The sequence below is a fragment of the Schistocerca serialis genome, chromosome 8 (genome assembly GCF_023864345.2).
Source record: "Schistocerca serialis cubense isolate TAMUIC-IGC-003099 chromosome 8, iqSchSeri2.2, whole genome shotgun sequence".
NCBI classification, from domain to species: domain Eukaryota; kingdom Metazoa; phylum Arthropoda; class Insecta; order Orthoptera; family Acrididae; genus Schistocerca; species Schistocerca serialis.
Window position 1 is genome coordinate 52,487,680 of NC_064645.1, and position 16,191 is coordinate 52,503,870.

Genomic DNA, 16,191 nt, shown 5'->3' on the forward strand with positions numbered 1-16,191 from the left:
TCCTGTGTACACTCCGCATTGGCCACAGTTGGCTGACCCATGGCCACATTCACAGACGTGAGGATCCCCCTCACTGCCGATCTGGAGCCTACCTGATGGTGGCGCACTTACTCATAGACTACCCTAATTTGTCTGCTTTGAGGTGGCATCTTAATCTTCCTGACACACTTCCTCTGATGTTATCAGCCGGCGCCAAGTTGGCTGGCCTGGTGTTACTTTTTGCTTGCGAAGGTGACTTCTATTCATGCCTGTAATGTTGGGCTTTTTGACCTCATTGACTGCCTGAGGGATTAGTGGATCACACCTTTATGGCTCCCTCCCCCACCCCCATGGGTCTCTTGGCAGCCCTCGCTCAGTGCCTCAACCTGGCCTCTACACTTCCCAACTTTATTTTCTGTTTATTTTTTTTTCATTTCTCAGTTTTAATGCCTTGTCTTTGTGTGTTTTAGTTACACTTGGGCTTTCCAGGATTTGCCTTTCACCCCCTTCCTTTGATGACTGCTGCTTGTTTGCCACTTAGTGGATGAAGGGACTGATGACCTTGAAGTTTAATCAATTTTGCTCCAAACCAACCAACCAGAGTTAAACTACTCGAAGTGAAAATCTGGTAAATACTGTGTATGTCTATTTTAGAAGAAAAACAGCTTCTTTGAAATAAAGAAAAGCTAAAACGCTCCACCTCCTCCTCCCCCTCCTCCCCCCCTCCTCCCCCCCCCTCCCCCTCCTCCCCCCCTCCCCCCCTCCCCCCCTCCCCCCCTCCCCCTCCTCCTATATCACTCAGCTGCTGTTTTTGTCTATATTTTGAAGAAACCATTAATTGTAATTTTACCACACTCCACTATCAGCTGTTTTTACACCGGCAAAGTCAGGATCTGTCTAATACAGATATTAGGCACAATTTACATCCCTTTACCCAAGAATACCAATAAATTGTAGAAATTATGACTAATTAAATGTTCTTATACATTCTTTTTGAATATTCTGGGATCTTCGGATTCCTGCCTATACTCACTGACTCTTGTTATAGACTTCTGCTCCATTCTGAACCCCAGAGAAGGATACATAGTATATGTGGAATTTATTTCTACTTCTGGTATTCTGACCGAACGAGGTGGCGCAGTGGTTAGACACTGGACTCGCATTCGGGAGGATGATGGTTCAATCCCGCGTCCGGCCATCCTGATTTAGGTTTTCCGTGATTTCCCTAAATCACTCCAGGCAAATGCCGGGATGGTTCCTCTGAAAGGGCACGGCCGACTTCCTTCCCCATCCTTCCCTAATCCGATGAGACCGATGACCACGCTGTCTGGTCTCCTTCCCCAAAACAACCAACCAACCAATCTGGTATTCTGAGTTAATTCTGAACTCAATCTTGTTAATAATAACATATACCATTAAGAGAGTATATGTATTGTATAACAAACCAAGATTATGGGATTCCTATGGCGAATATAGTTTGCAATACCATCCTCAGAGTACAGAAAACTGTGATCCTGTCCTGTCCTGTCCTGTCCTGTCCTGTCCTGTCCTGTCCTATCCTATCCTATCCTATCCTATCCTATCCTTCCCCCCCCCCCCCCCCCCCCCCCACTTTCATTCTAATTGCAGTTATAGAGTACAGGATTCATGTCTACTGGACCAATGCGTTATACTAAAGTATTTACAAAAATTCTGTATTTTTCCAAATTATTTCACAATATATTGAAACATTATTTGCACTTTTCATTGTAAAAATTTTTTGCCATAAAAATTAGTGATCTTATACATTTCACTTTACATGAGTTATCAATAAATGTTTGTGGACATTTATTGTTCACTAAAGCCGGCCGCGGTGGTCTAGCGGTTCAGGCGCTCAGTCCGGAACCGCGCGACTGCTTCGGTCGCAGGTTCGAATCCTGCCTCGGGCATGGATGTGTGTGATGTCCTTAGGTTAGTTAGGTTTAAGTAGTTCTAAGTTCTAGGGGACTGATGACCACAGATGTTAAGTCCCATAGTGCTCAGAACCATTTGAACCATTTTTTTTTTTTTTTTTTTTTTGTTCACTAAACAAAAAATTATTATTACCATCTGTTCCAAAAATACATTTAAATTTTCTGTAACTAATTCAATATATTGTAAAAGTTAAATAAATGCTGTCCTTTACATGTGACATATTTTAGAATCCAAAAGTTTTTGTTTTGAAATTTTATAAAGTAAGTTTTACCATGCTTTTATCCTTTGATTTTTGAAACAGTGAATAATGATAAGTTTACATAAAATTGATAATAATACAAAAACTGAAAGTTATTATAATCATTAATATGAACAGTACAGCTTCTAGAACATACTAGAAGTTTATGTTTTAATATCTAGAACTGAATGTGTGCCAAATTATTATTTGTCAGTAGTTGGTAAGGAGTGTGTGCATTAGTCTTCATTTCAGCACACCTGTCGCATGTATTTTGTTCCATAAAGGCTCAAAAAAAAAAAGCTTGATTTAATGCTAAAAATGTGAATGGTTTATTTTTACTGTTGTGATGAAGTTAAAATGTGAAATAAAATGTGCTGTAAAAATGTGAAACAGTCTTCACTTTGTGAATAAAAATCCTAGGCTTGAGTTCATCTAGCTAAACGATGAGCAGTGTATTAAGGACAAACAAAAAAGATGAGTGCATCTTTCTTTATATTATTATTCATTGAACTATTTAGTAAATAATTTCTCCTCCTTCGAAAATGTGCCACTCCAGCAATTTGTGATGCTTGAAGAGTACATAAGTTGAATACAAAGCTGCAAGTGTTGTTTTTCACATAATTTTGCAAAGAGGATCATCTTAATTGTTTTGTAAGTAAAGGGATCTCAAGCCTCTTCAGGCATCTGCCTGATTTTCAGTAATCAAATTTACATAATATTCTTATTGCTCACTTCCATAAAATAAATAGTTTCTTTACCTTAGCGGTGATGTCCTTGAATTCAGTAGTGTGCAAATTAATTGGGACAAGAAGATTATTGAGCTTCTGAACATGTAGTGGCAGATATTCGACCAGGTTAGAGCAAATGGTTTGTAATTTGTGGTCCTGAAACCACACTTTAGCACATTTAATAACACGGATCCTTTTATTACAGTCTATTATACCAAGTCGTCGTTTCACATTACTCCATAAATTTTAAATAGGATTTAATTCTAATGAATTACCAAGCCACTGAAGCAGATTAATGTTGTCTTCTTTTATGAAAATCTTGACTGCTTTAGAAGTATGACATTGTGCCAGATTATGTTGAAATGTTCCTCCACCAAATGCAAAGGTTTGTAGCAATGGCACAATCCTCTGTGTAAGGATTTCCATGTTTTGGTTGAACATGTCATCATCTTGAACAAGTTCCCCAGGACCAGTTGCAGTGAAGAAATCCCAAAAATTTCTTTTGGGAGGGTATTTTACAGACTGTTAAAGATGCTCAACTCTCACTGCTTTGTGGGTTCTTCTGCTGACAACCCTTGTTCCATATCTTTGAACAATAAAGTATGACTCCTTACTGAAGCTTATGTGTTTTCCAGCCATGGAGGTCAAAGATTTATATTATTTGGCCTAAGGCAACCATTTTTTCGTCATGTCAGGTGTTAACAATTGCTTCTTTATTGGCTTTCATGCCTTCTGCCCACAATGGAGAAGCCTACGCCATACCGTCGAAAAGCAATTCCAACCATAGCAGCCAGTAACTCTCTCTGAAGGTCTTCACTTCTCGTGTGATGGTAAATTACATGGTTTATAATCTTTACTTGTCCTCTGAGGATAAATTATATTGTTTATAAGTAGAGTTTTGTCAGTTCTAGAGGTGGTTTTTCATTTTTGTCTACATCTGATTTTTCTCTTTGGAGAGAGGAGGAAGTTTCTCTATATGCCTTAATAATTCTTAATACAATAGATTTTTCCCGTGCCAACAACAGAGCCAGTGTCTTAATATACCCATTAGATGTCTGTTCAGGACGCAATGTGTGTTCTTAGGTGAAATGCCCATTTTAACACAAACACAAAGTTTTCCTGCTGAGAACACAGAAATAACGCACACTGTTGCTAAACATACAAGCACTCAGCTGAACAGTGGGGGACCTACAATTACTGTCCTTAGTCAAGGTAACAATAGTCCACCAAGAGTTTGATAATCAGGCAGATAAAATTGCTCACAACTAACCAACTTCAATTCCATGTGAAATGTGCTTGTCCCAATTAATGTAAACATCGTATATGCACAAAACATTTTTGCAGATGTTAAGCCTGGCATCCTGTTAATGCAGTGGTGAAGAATATTGCAAGTCAACGGAAAAAAGAGATGAGCATATTCTGATTATGGATGCAGCAGTGATGCACATAAAAATGAAAGCAAGGCAGCCCTTCATTGTTATAGAAACTTATTGCTGAAACTATTTAATATGAACATAGGCAACACAAATGCCGTTGCAAGAAGTTTGCGACAATGGTCCTGTATAAATAAAGAAATTCATTACTACAGGTAAAAAAGTATGTGATAAGTTTCATTATATACCTTTGCTCGACATAATTAAAATTGTACACAATGAATACTCAAGCCATGAATAACATAGGAAGGGAAAGGCTAAACTCATTACCCAGATAAGTGACCTGTGTGATAGAGCTAGTAAGGAATATGATCCAGTTGCCCCAGACTACACCCAAGAGAGATTTTTATGATAGAGGGATAGCATACTGTTATTGAGAGATGTAGTTAAAGTGTATCTCAGGCCAGAATACTTTGAGAAAAGCCAGTAGTCAGTCATTGCAACATAGTCATAAAGATCCAGGTATTGCTATAGGACATTGCAAAAAAAATATGTAACTTAAAAAAAAGTGACTCACCCGAAGTGGTAAATCGACAAGAAAAAATAACACTCTTAAAAATAATGCATTTCAGTTTACATATCGGAGAAACAAACTCAATTTGTTGCAAATATTTGCAGAGGGACATCCACCAAATGTGTTGGTAATAACTGAACATGGATAAAATCCAGTGAAGTAATTTATTATAAATTAGAAGGGTACGTACTTGCAAATAATTATTGCCAATAAATCACAAGCTGTGTATGGGCTGTAAGTGATTGCTACAACAGCAGCCATCGTGACCAGTTGTTCATGACAAAGACAATGGGGGATTTTGTCACAAGCTTGAAATTGTACGCAGATTTGACATTTCATGTAAACGAAGAATGTTTAGCACATAAACATATAACGTTTAAAGAATTTATTTTCTTGAAAACCACAACAAAGAAGGATCAGTCAAAATGACAAGTGTTGTGTTTTGCAGTAATTATCTTAAGTTATCGAAGCAAGAAGTGATTATGGTATATTCCCCACCAAATGCTCATGTACAGTGTTTCAGAAACAGACCTAGTGCCGGCCGGAGTGGCCGTGCGGTTCTGGGCACTACAGTCTGGAACCGAGCGACCGCTACGGTCGCAGGTTCGAATCCTGCCTCGGGAATGGATGTGTGTGATGTCCTTAGGTTAATTAGGTTTAATTAGTTCTAAGTTCTAGGCGACTGATGACCTCAGAAGTTAAGTCGCATAGTGCTCAGAGCCATTTGAACAGACCTAGTGGTGTTATTGGTCAGACTGGTTCTAATGACCTTAACTGTATTTAATGACCTTAATATTGATGCAAATTCAAATACTAAACATGAAACTCACTATTGCCTGAAGTTGATATAACCTTTTAGATATACTAAGCTCGGACACTAGAGTAACAGTAACACACTACAGTGAACAGAAACATTTTCACTAGTGTGACTTACGTCAGCGTCAATATGAATTAGGATAAATTGCTACTTATGGCATAGAGGTGGTGTTGAGTGGCAAATAGGTACATTTAAAAGTATGCTTAAAAGTAAATTTCAGAAGCTAACATTTTCATTATTCTGACTTTTGTCAGGTGATTGAGTACACGAATTTAGCTGTGCCAGAAATAATGAAAGTTGTGAAATTTGAGTTTCTCTCAGAATATGAAATGTTGAAATGACTTGCAAGAATGCAGCCAGGTGACATCTTGAACAACTGCTGATATTTCAATAGGTCACTTCTTGGTCATTTTCAAGGCATAAATGCAATGAGAGAGCACTGTGAAAGTTATTGTGCAGTCACAAGCTCTGAATAGCACAAATACTAGTGTCTTTAAATACAAACGAACAAAGAAGAAATAAGATTTGGTGTGCCAGGTGGACATTTCTGACAACAAATGGAGTGATTTCTATTCAACTCTGTTGAGATATCATGATTATCTATGTCCTGTCAGAGAAATACGAAAGGTAGTAAATGTTGCCAGAATGGAAGTAATATTACATTGAAGCTGCCTTCAGGTCTGATTAGACTCAGGCAGAGTGTACGTGATTTAAATCGTTCTGCTTTATAAAGCTACTACCATGCAGATTTTTGAGGAAAAATAGAATAAGACTTACATAACTTAAAACTGAAATTGCAAGCATTAGGAAGCAGAATAACAGCAAAGCAACAGAGGAGTTGATAACATAAGTGAAACATTGATGGTGCTAATTGACAAATAACATAAATGTCCCAGAAAGATTAATATGAAACCATTCAGCATTAGACAAGATGGTAAAAATGTGAAAAACCCAAAAAATATATTATGTAATATTTTAATAACTATTTCACATCTCCAGTTGACTAATTGACACACATTACAGGTACACTGGCCAAGACCTTATTGACACATCACTTGATGTGTTGAATTTGAATTTGTGGAGGTAAATGAACAAGAAGTATGCAAAATGTATTCATCAGGACAGGCTGGCATTCTAGTGCAAATACTCAGTTGGCTTAAAAGGAACTTAAAAACCTGATACCTACATGATTAACTTCCACATTTTAGGAAGAACATGTATCTCCCAGTCCTACAAATGAGTGTTATGAAAGCAGTATAAAAAAGGCAAGTAACGAAGATGTCTCCAACTATAGACGAGTATAATTAATTCCCATCTTAAGTAACATATTCGAATGTATTGTACTACCTCAGTTTAGAACATTCTTCTCAAAGCACAAACTCCTTACAGATTCTCAGCACGGATTTAGAAAAGAGCTAATCATGATCTCAGCAATTACACAGTTCTTCAAAGAAGTGTTCTGTTAGTAGGATTGAAGGATGCAGATTGCAGGTATCTTTTTAGACTGACAAAAGCTTCCAACTCAGATAAATCATAGGTTGGTTCTAAAAAATAAATAAAAATAAAGAAAAGGGCTGGCCACTAGCCATATTGTATCGTAAATCCACTGATGCATCTTGTAGCTACATACGTGTTGAATCAGTTTTAACACTAAGACAAGGTGTACATCACAGCTCAATCCTTGCTCCTTTCTTGTTCCTCATATATGAATGACATTGAACAACTCATTAGTCTTATTCCTTGCTAGAATGTGAAAGGAGTGATGTAACAGAATTAAGTAAATACTTCAACAATCAGGATGTCAAAGAGAATGTTATCAAATCTCAGTTAGTGACATTTAAAACAGGCAGCTTTTGCCAAATCAATGTGAATAATTTATGTAACATATCAACAGAATAATCTGGCAGCTGTAAATTTCTTGCGCTGTGTAAGTGGGTGAAAATCTGAGATGGATAAACCACATTAATTTTATGTGGAAAAGTCAGCAATGGCTTATGTCTCCTTAGCTATCTCACAAAAGTAGTGTCTAGCCAAACACTAAAAATAGTATACTGTGGAATAATTTACCCCTTTTCTTAACTATGGAATTGAATAATTGGGCTGCACAGCTGATGTGCACTTAAAAAGATTATTGCTGTTGCACAAAAGGGCAGTAATACCCGGAATAGGCCATAGAAAGTCATGTCATGAAGTGTTTATGCATAACAAGTAGTTAACTGTATATCCTTTACAAACTTTTAAATTACTTTCATTTTTATTGATCAAACAGCTGAACCTATCAAATGAAGTGATGTACATGATCACAACAGCAGAGCAAAATATAACTACTTTTGGTGAGGAATGAAATTAAAAATTACAGATCAAAGCTCATATGCTAGTGGTTTGATTTAGATTAACAAAATACAGGTCTCTCTAAGAACATATAATGGAAATAATTTTAACACAAAATTAAAATATTTTCTGTTATAAAAATGTTTATATTCATTTAGTCAATTTTAATACATTGTTTGTGGTATAAGCCTGTAGTATATTAGCTGTAAAGTAATAAATGTAATAAGGTGCAACAATTGTAACAAGTAAGTGTAATTAATATTATTTCTGAGGTTTGCAAAAGCCTTCATTTTGATGGTTCAGCGCAGAGAAAAAAAAAAGTAAATAGATAAAAGTTTGCCATACAGCCAAAATGAGTGAACGTGTGATAGCAATCTTGCCTGGTCAACAAGGGGAGAAAAATTTATGAATGCAAAGCAGGCAGAACTGAGCTCTCTTGTTACCTTACGCACATGCTGGTGCCATCTGAATTTATTTTCCTACTGGGTAATTAGGAACTTCACATGCTCAGATTCATTTGCATTTGCCCTCTTTCCTGTACTTCCAGTATGTCAAAGTAATTTTTATTTGTTTGGAGTGGCATTCTAGTTTTGCAAGATTAGAGACTAAACAGTCTGTTGTGACTCAGCTGTAAGCCTGTTCCATTATCATCTTAGCTGTGTCTGGTGTGGATGTGTTCGAGCCCTTTGTCAATGTGTTTCATCAGCAAACATTTCAGTCTTTGAAGAGTCTTCCAAGCATTTGTGTAGACTGTGAACAGCACAAAACCTTTCTGCTCATCATATGTAATATTTCCCCACTCAGAATTCAATCTTACTCCTAATGTGACCTTTTGCTGTTATTAAGATATGAGTCCAACCATGAAAGGGGAAATCTCTAATGCCATACTATTTTAGTTTCCCTAGTAGATTTCTGTGATCTACCCAATTGAAAGCCTTGGCATGGTCACAGAAAATGCAAATAAATTAAGACAAACAACAGTCAGTATACAAATGTCTAAAAGAGTTATTGTGTCCTACCCCATGTCTTGCAGTGTTTCTCAATGGGAAGAGGTCATCAGATTTAAAGTAGTTTTGAGTGTATGCCAGTGAAGTGCTATAAACACTGCTTCTGTTCATGAATTGCATGCATGACCTGGTGTGTACTGTAAATTTTGTCAGGCTTTTCATGGATGATGCTGTTGTTGAAAGAGAGGCCACATCAGAAAATACCAAAAAAAAAATCCAGAAACATCTGCAAAGGACTGTCACTTGGCCATTGACTGACCCTCCACACAAATGTGTGTTATATATTTTGTTTGCATAAGCAGAAACCCTCTTTGTTATTTGATTACACTCTTGATGAATAATCACTGGAAGCAATCATGATTATAAAATATGCATAGCTATTTAATGTGGAACAACTATATAAAACTACAAGAGGCATTCAGTAAGTAATGCAACACTTTTGTCTGAAAGCAGCTTGGTTTTATCAGGATTCCAGTACATCATATTATTTCCCACTCTTTTGGCTGCAAAACCCCATGTTTTGACATAATTTCTGTACATTGTGACACTATCTTCCTGTTAGGTCCTGTATGCCCGCTCGATACCACTCTGCTGGTCGATAATGGAGTCAGTCTTGCTGCATCAGTAACCTCCCCACCTTCCATGTATCACTTCCTGTGGAATGCAAAAAGTTGGAAGGTGCTAGATTTGGGCTGTAGGGTGGATGAGAAAGAACAGTACAAAGAAGTTTTGTAAGCTCTCTCAGGTAAGCAGACTTTGTGAGGTCTTGCATTGCCATGGAGAAGGAGAAGTACTTTGCATTTTTGTGGTGTTGAACACGCTGGAGTCTCTTCGGTTCCCTGAGGGTAGCACAGTACACTTCAGAGTTGATTGTTACATCACGAGGGAGGACATCAAACCGAATAACACCTTCCAAGTCTCAGAAGACCATTGCCATGTCTTTACTGGCTGAGGGTGTGGCTTTGAATTTTTTCTTCTGAGGAGAGGTGATGGATGCCACTCTTTGGATTGCTGTTTTGTTTCCAGTTTTTAGTGATGAACCTATTTTTCATGTTCAACAAAATATTGTCACGAATAGCCTTATAATGAGCAATTCATTGGTTTGTCAGCACTACCAACAGAGATATCCAGCTGTGCAGCAAGGTGTTTTGATTGTGATCTGTTGACCACTTCAAATGAGTGTGTCCACACATTCCAACATTGAAAGAGTCACAGCTATGTGCGGCCAGCTGGCATAGGTTTTTGCGACCTTGTTGCAATGATGACAGATGCCTCACCCGAGGACTTGCAGTGCTTTTGTTCACTGCCAGGTCTCTGTAGACATTCAGCAAGCACCTGTGAATATCTGTGATGCTCAGGGTTTCTGCAAAAGCAGCTCAGTGACAGCTCTGTGCTTGGAACGCGCATCAGTTACAGATTCCATTTTGAAGGCTATGCATAGTGCTGCCACTTAACAGAACTTCATGAAACAATAGCAACAAAAGTGTAAATATTCCATGATGTCCCACAACAAATTCTCCATTTTTTTCAACTGAACTTGGCTGAGAAAAGAAATGTGTTGCATTACTTATTGAATGCCCCTTGTAGTTGCAGGAAAGTCAGGTTTCAGAGAGAAACTTGTTGGATGAATTTCAAGGAAATGTATTTAATCTTGAGCCTTCCCCATATTCTGGTGAAATGGACAAGGCTCACAGCTGCTGTGTTGTATGAGAAAAAGAAATTCATTATACATCTACTAAATATGTTTATTTTGCAGACCAGTTTGTGAATATTATAGCCCGATTTTCAGTGTAACTAAAATAAGAGAGAAAAGAATGGTATAATTTATTATGTGCAAACATCAACAAGTAAGAAGTATAAAAATGCACACAAGTTAACACAACTTACGCGATTCATTTGGGGTTGTACAGGTAGTGTACATGAGCCAAGTCAGATCAGTGTTCCAGCGACAACAGTACGTGCACCTTATGTAAAAGAATAAAACAAATTACACTTATACACAGGTGAAATGTGCTGCTGAACATGATTGCGTATTTTTTATATACAGGGTGTCCCATTTATCTTAACCACCCTAAATAACTGCTTGTCCAGATGGAAATTACAAAATGTTTCAAGCAGATGTTCTTTAGCCATCAGGGGGTCATCAATCAGCGTGTTGCCTTCATTGCAGCTGTGTTTTTTAAAAAGATATGAACAGCAGTATGACTTTTTAAAATGGCACCCTATATTTTTTATTTGGTAATTCATTTAGTCTCCTAAAGACCTATTCACTGAAACACAACGTTATTAATTACATAACACAGCAATGACGTTGACGCTAACAGCACTTAGTGCAGGTACTCGGGGTAATGGAACACATCCACATGCTGACGTTGACAGAGGACAAATGTAAACATAAGTAGAATGCACACCCGTCATTCCGTCAGTCGAAGAGTTGTGTGAGTAGAATGTACACCAAATGTAGAAATGCTAGTGATCTATGGGGAATGTAAGTTAGCAGAATAGTAATTGCAATACTGTTTTATTATGTATAGGTACATTTAGTACAGTAGTTTAGTCCTTTTAAACACAGTTGTGTAGAGTAGGCATACAGTCAGGGGTGTCCTTTCTACAAACCGCATTGACATAACATTTCTTTTGTTGTTGTTGTTGTTGTTGTTTTTGTTGAAGTTGAATGTAGGCGAAATGCTATGCAGGCAGTGGAACTGTACAGAGAGCGATATCCTGACAAGAACCTACCTTCCTGACGGATGTTTTCTTGTCTTGTTGCGGTGCTTCAGGAAACAGGAAGTTTCAACCCATAGTAATGCAATTGTCATAGCACTCCCACAGATGAAGCTGCCGAATTTAATGTTCTCACTTCCATTGCTATTAATCCACATGTAAGCACACAACAGCTTGAACACGAGATTGGAATTTCTAAAACCAGTGTACATCGTATTCTTACATGTCACCAGTTCCATCCTTACCATGTACACCTACATCAAGAAATATATGGGAATGATTTCCAGAATCGTGTTCAGTTCTGTCAGTGGGCACAGCAAATCCTTGCCAACCTGAACTACTTCTCCAATGTTCTATTTACTGATGAATGTTCCTTCTCAAACAAGGGACAGGTAAATACAAGGAACATGCATTGTTGATCCACCGACAACCCACAATGGCTTAGACAGGTGGATCATCAGCGACAATGGTGAGTTAATGTCTGGTGTGGGATGCTTGGTACTAAAATTATTGGCCCTTATTTCATCAATGGTAGTCTAAACAACATAGAGTATGCCAACTTCCTCAGACGAATTCTTCCTCTTCTTCTGGATGAAGTGCCGCTAAGAACCAGAATGCTTATGTGGTATCAACACAATGGATGTCCAGCACATAATGCCTTGCATGCACGTCGTGTTCTGAACTGAAGGTATCCTGCCAGATGGATTGATCGAGGAGGAACAGTTACTTGGCCTGCTAGGTCTCCTGATTTAAATCCTCTGGACTTTTTTATTTGGGCATGCATTAAAGACGTTGTCTATCGCGATATCCCAACAACTCCAGAGGACATGCAGGAACGTATCGTGCTTGCTTTTAATTCTCTTCAGCACGCAACACTGGAAGCAGTAAATAATTCTTTCATTCAACGAGTGTATCGGTGTCCAGGGTCACCACTTTGAGCACCTTTGAATGTTCTTCTCCTGGGCAATGGTACAGGAGAGTCAAAGTCAATTTTGTGTTATGTTTTTACTTGGTTTTCATTTATTTTTTGACAACTCCACCAAGTGGACGAGTTTGTGATCCCAGGCTCAAAGTCAGTATTGTATATGTAATTAATAATGTTGTGTTTCAGTGAATGGTACACTGTGATACGTTTTTGAATAGGTCTTTAGGAGAGGAAATGAATTACCGAATAACAAATACAGGATGCCATTTACCACTGTTGATATCTTTGTAAAAAACAAAGCTACAACGAAGGCAATCATGCTGATTGATGTCCCCCTAACAGCTAAAGAATATTTGCTTGAAACATTTTGTAATTTCCATCTGGACAAACAGTTATTTAGGGTGGTCAAGGTAAGTGGGACACCCTGTATATGATACTATTAAACGCAACATAGCTGGTGACACTGACTAATCATACAGTAGTATGGGCCAGATGGGGCAGTTCTCCTTATCAGTTTTTGGCAAAGCTGAGTGTTTAGGGCAGGCTGGCCACAAACCAATGATTCAAAAATTCCTTGATATTTACAGTTTTATATTAAAGTTTGTAATACTTTTCCCTGACTTGAAATTTGATTTGTATTATAAATGCAATTAAAGTTTTGTTTTCTGACTGTCAATAATTAAATCCGATATGAAACTCACAAAAATTAAGACGACACATTTAAGTATGTTTATTTAAAAAGTTTATTTTTTTATTTTATTCATTTTTGGGTACATTGCCACAGTCGGTATTTTATAAATATTTTAAAATCTCATAAAATGTACATAATTAAAAATGAGTAACACAAAAATAAGCTAATGACTTGTATGAAGTAGTACAAATCAAAATTCTAATATTTGGTAGATCAAATTATTGAATATTTTTACATAAAAGTTCTTGACAGAATGAATTAAAGATTTTGGAGCATCAAGAGTTGCAACATCTCCTTTGTTTCATTTAGGGTATACTCATATATTAATTGTTGAGCAATTAAAGTTTTCCGGCAGAGTTAGTGGAGTTAACCTGCGAAGAAGCTTTGATATCGGCAGGAATAGTTACAGAATTAGTGATAACAACATTGTTTGTTAGAACGAGGAAGGAGAAAAAACGGGGACATCACACAAATTATGGAACAATATGACGATTCCAAGTTAGTATAAAAATTTCGTACTACTACTTTTCGATCTCATACTTGGGAAACTGGAGCATATGAATGAAGTGTGAAACTATTTCCTAACGTAAGGCTTTTTGCCTGTAGTAGGCCTAATAGGCATTTGATATTGGTACTTTGTGAATTATATTCTGTCATTACAAAAAAGACCGTTTGTGCCAAAACAGTCTCATTTATTTGGTGTATATTACAATCATTGCCGTATTAGAAAGGCCTGTTTTGTTTTATCTAGCAGACAGTGACAAAACAGACGTAATCAGATTGGGAAACCACACCAGTCTTGGATCCTATTTGCATTAACAGCATTTTCAGCGTTAGACAACAACATTTCGACTTTTCATGTAGCAAAATGTTTGACAAACTTTGATGAGGTAATAGATTCTTTCGCAGAAAGAAAATCACGCCATGTAAAGCTGCAGCAAGATTAGAGAGAGAAAAATTCTAGGAGCTAAGGACTAAAAAAAAAAGAGGGACAGGATGTCAAACCGACCGTTTGTAAGCAGGAGAGGCACCACAGGACATTTTAATTTCCATTGTCCTGAATATGGTTTGATGGCATTCATTAAAAAATATACACATTTCAGTTCCACAGAGCGAAGTACAGTGACGTGCGATAGAAGAATGCTGTGTCAAGAGGGGTGGCACTGCACTTCTGGCACACTTAAGACCAAATAGCATGTCTTACATTTCCTCGAACACACATGTTTTATACATCAGGCTCTTCAGAAAGATGCACACTGGACTTCCATTCGGGAGGACGATGGTTCAATCCCGTCTCCAGCCATCCTGATTTAGGTTTTCCGTGATTTCCCTAAATCGTTTCAGGCAAATGCCGGGATGGTTCCTTTCAAAGGGCACGGCCGATTTCCTTCCCCATCCTTCCCTAACCCGAGCTAGCGCTCCGTCTCTAATGACCTCGTTGTCGACGGGACGTTAAACAACACTAACCTAACCTAACCTTCAGAAAGATGTGCGCTACAAAATGAACATATTTTTGAAAATTCGATTTTTTTTTTTTAACGTTTGACGTCCTATCTCAGATGCTAGAGGGAGTGGCGGGGTATTGTGCCGGTTCCAAAATATCGTAGATCTGGGGCTGATGCGCAGAGAATTCTGAGTTACAGTGGGGAAGTGGGTAGTCTCCATGTGACCCGTGTTTACGTTTAGTGATTTTGCTGTTTCCTCTTCGTTTATTGCTCTCGTGTCAAATGAAAACAAAACAGATTTCAGATTTACACCTTTCTGACAGGCAAGCATTAATTGCCTTGCAGAACAATGAAGTTATTTTTGTTGGTTTGCTAAATAAATTTTCTTTTATTAATCTTTTCCGCTGAGGCAGACAATATATTTGAAACGAAGTGTTTAATTCCACACACTGTTCGCTGCATTTCAAGTGCACGTTTTCAACTTGTAGCACGTATGGCATTATGCCATAAGAAAGAACCAAACATGAGATAACACAGTACTGGTACTCCAAGAAAATTTACATCCTGAAAACCACATTGAAAAACTTAAAATCGGGTTGTGGCATACTTAACTGGGAATATGGACATACGAATGTGCACTTCAAATGTGCACATTTCAATATGGGTCACAAAATTCTGATGCTCTTAGCGTATCCTCTGATTTCTTGTTTCCTTTATGACATAATGTACGATCTTTTAATGTTTTACACGTACGAACATACGGGCTCCCTACGACATCGTAGCAGCAAAAGCGTGGTGACGCCTGTCGTCTGGCGCTCTCTGGCAACTGCTGAAACGAACCTATTTCTAACAGGTCACGGGAAAATATTCCGAATGGTGGTTTGAAAAGCGTTACCATCAAAGTACCATTCTGGCAGTTACAACGGAGCTACGTGCGATAATGTACGATGAATTTCTTAAATCACAGAGGGTTTGACTTTCATTTAAAAATCAACTCTTTGATGACGAGCCATTTAGATGAATTTCGAGCCCAGAAGATCAGACATTTATGTCTTTATTAAAAAATTTACGGGCACATTTATGTGATATATCTTAAATTGTAATACACGCATAAAAGACCAACATTGTATGTGAAAGCTTAGCTTCTCTTGCAGCGTATTAATCTTACAGACCAATATTATATGTGAAAGCTTTGTGTATATTAATTTAAACCATTTACTTTTTCTGTTTGTGCGTTCGCACTACTTAACAGTGATGTTGCTATTGGATGACATCACGTGTCGTAAGCTCCGAATACCTGCTGTCATCGGCTGGCGAGATCATGTGACGTGAGCTATGACTGGCTTACAAAAGTGCATTGCAATCTCGATTTAAATGTGTACATGTTGCTGCACATCAACGATCTT

General features: G+C 37.8%; 1 protein-coding gene across 8 annotated transcripts in view; it reads left to right on the forward strand.

Annotated features, from left to right (window-relative positions):
* LOC126416105 (gastrula zinc finger protein XlCGF17.1) overlaps positions 1-16,191 on the forward strand; it is a 172,526-nt gene that overhangs the window by 25,013 nt on the left and 131,322 nt on the right. Inside the window, exons 3-5 of one of the 8 annotated variants that reach the window (XM_050083607.1) lie at positions 450-607; positions 4,243-4,486; positions 6,686-6,927. The exons of 4 other annotated variants lie outside the window; for them this stretch is intronic. The gene's annotated coding sequence lies outside the window, so the exon portion shown is untranslated. The remainder of the gene's footprint in view (positions 1-449; positions 608-4,242; positions 4,487-6,685; positions 6,928-16,191) is intronic. 3 more of the 8 variants (XM_050083609.1, XM_050083610.1, XM_050083608.1) reach the window with 3 other exon arrangements.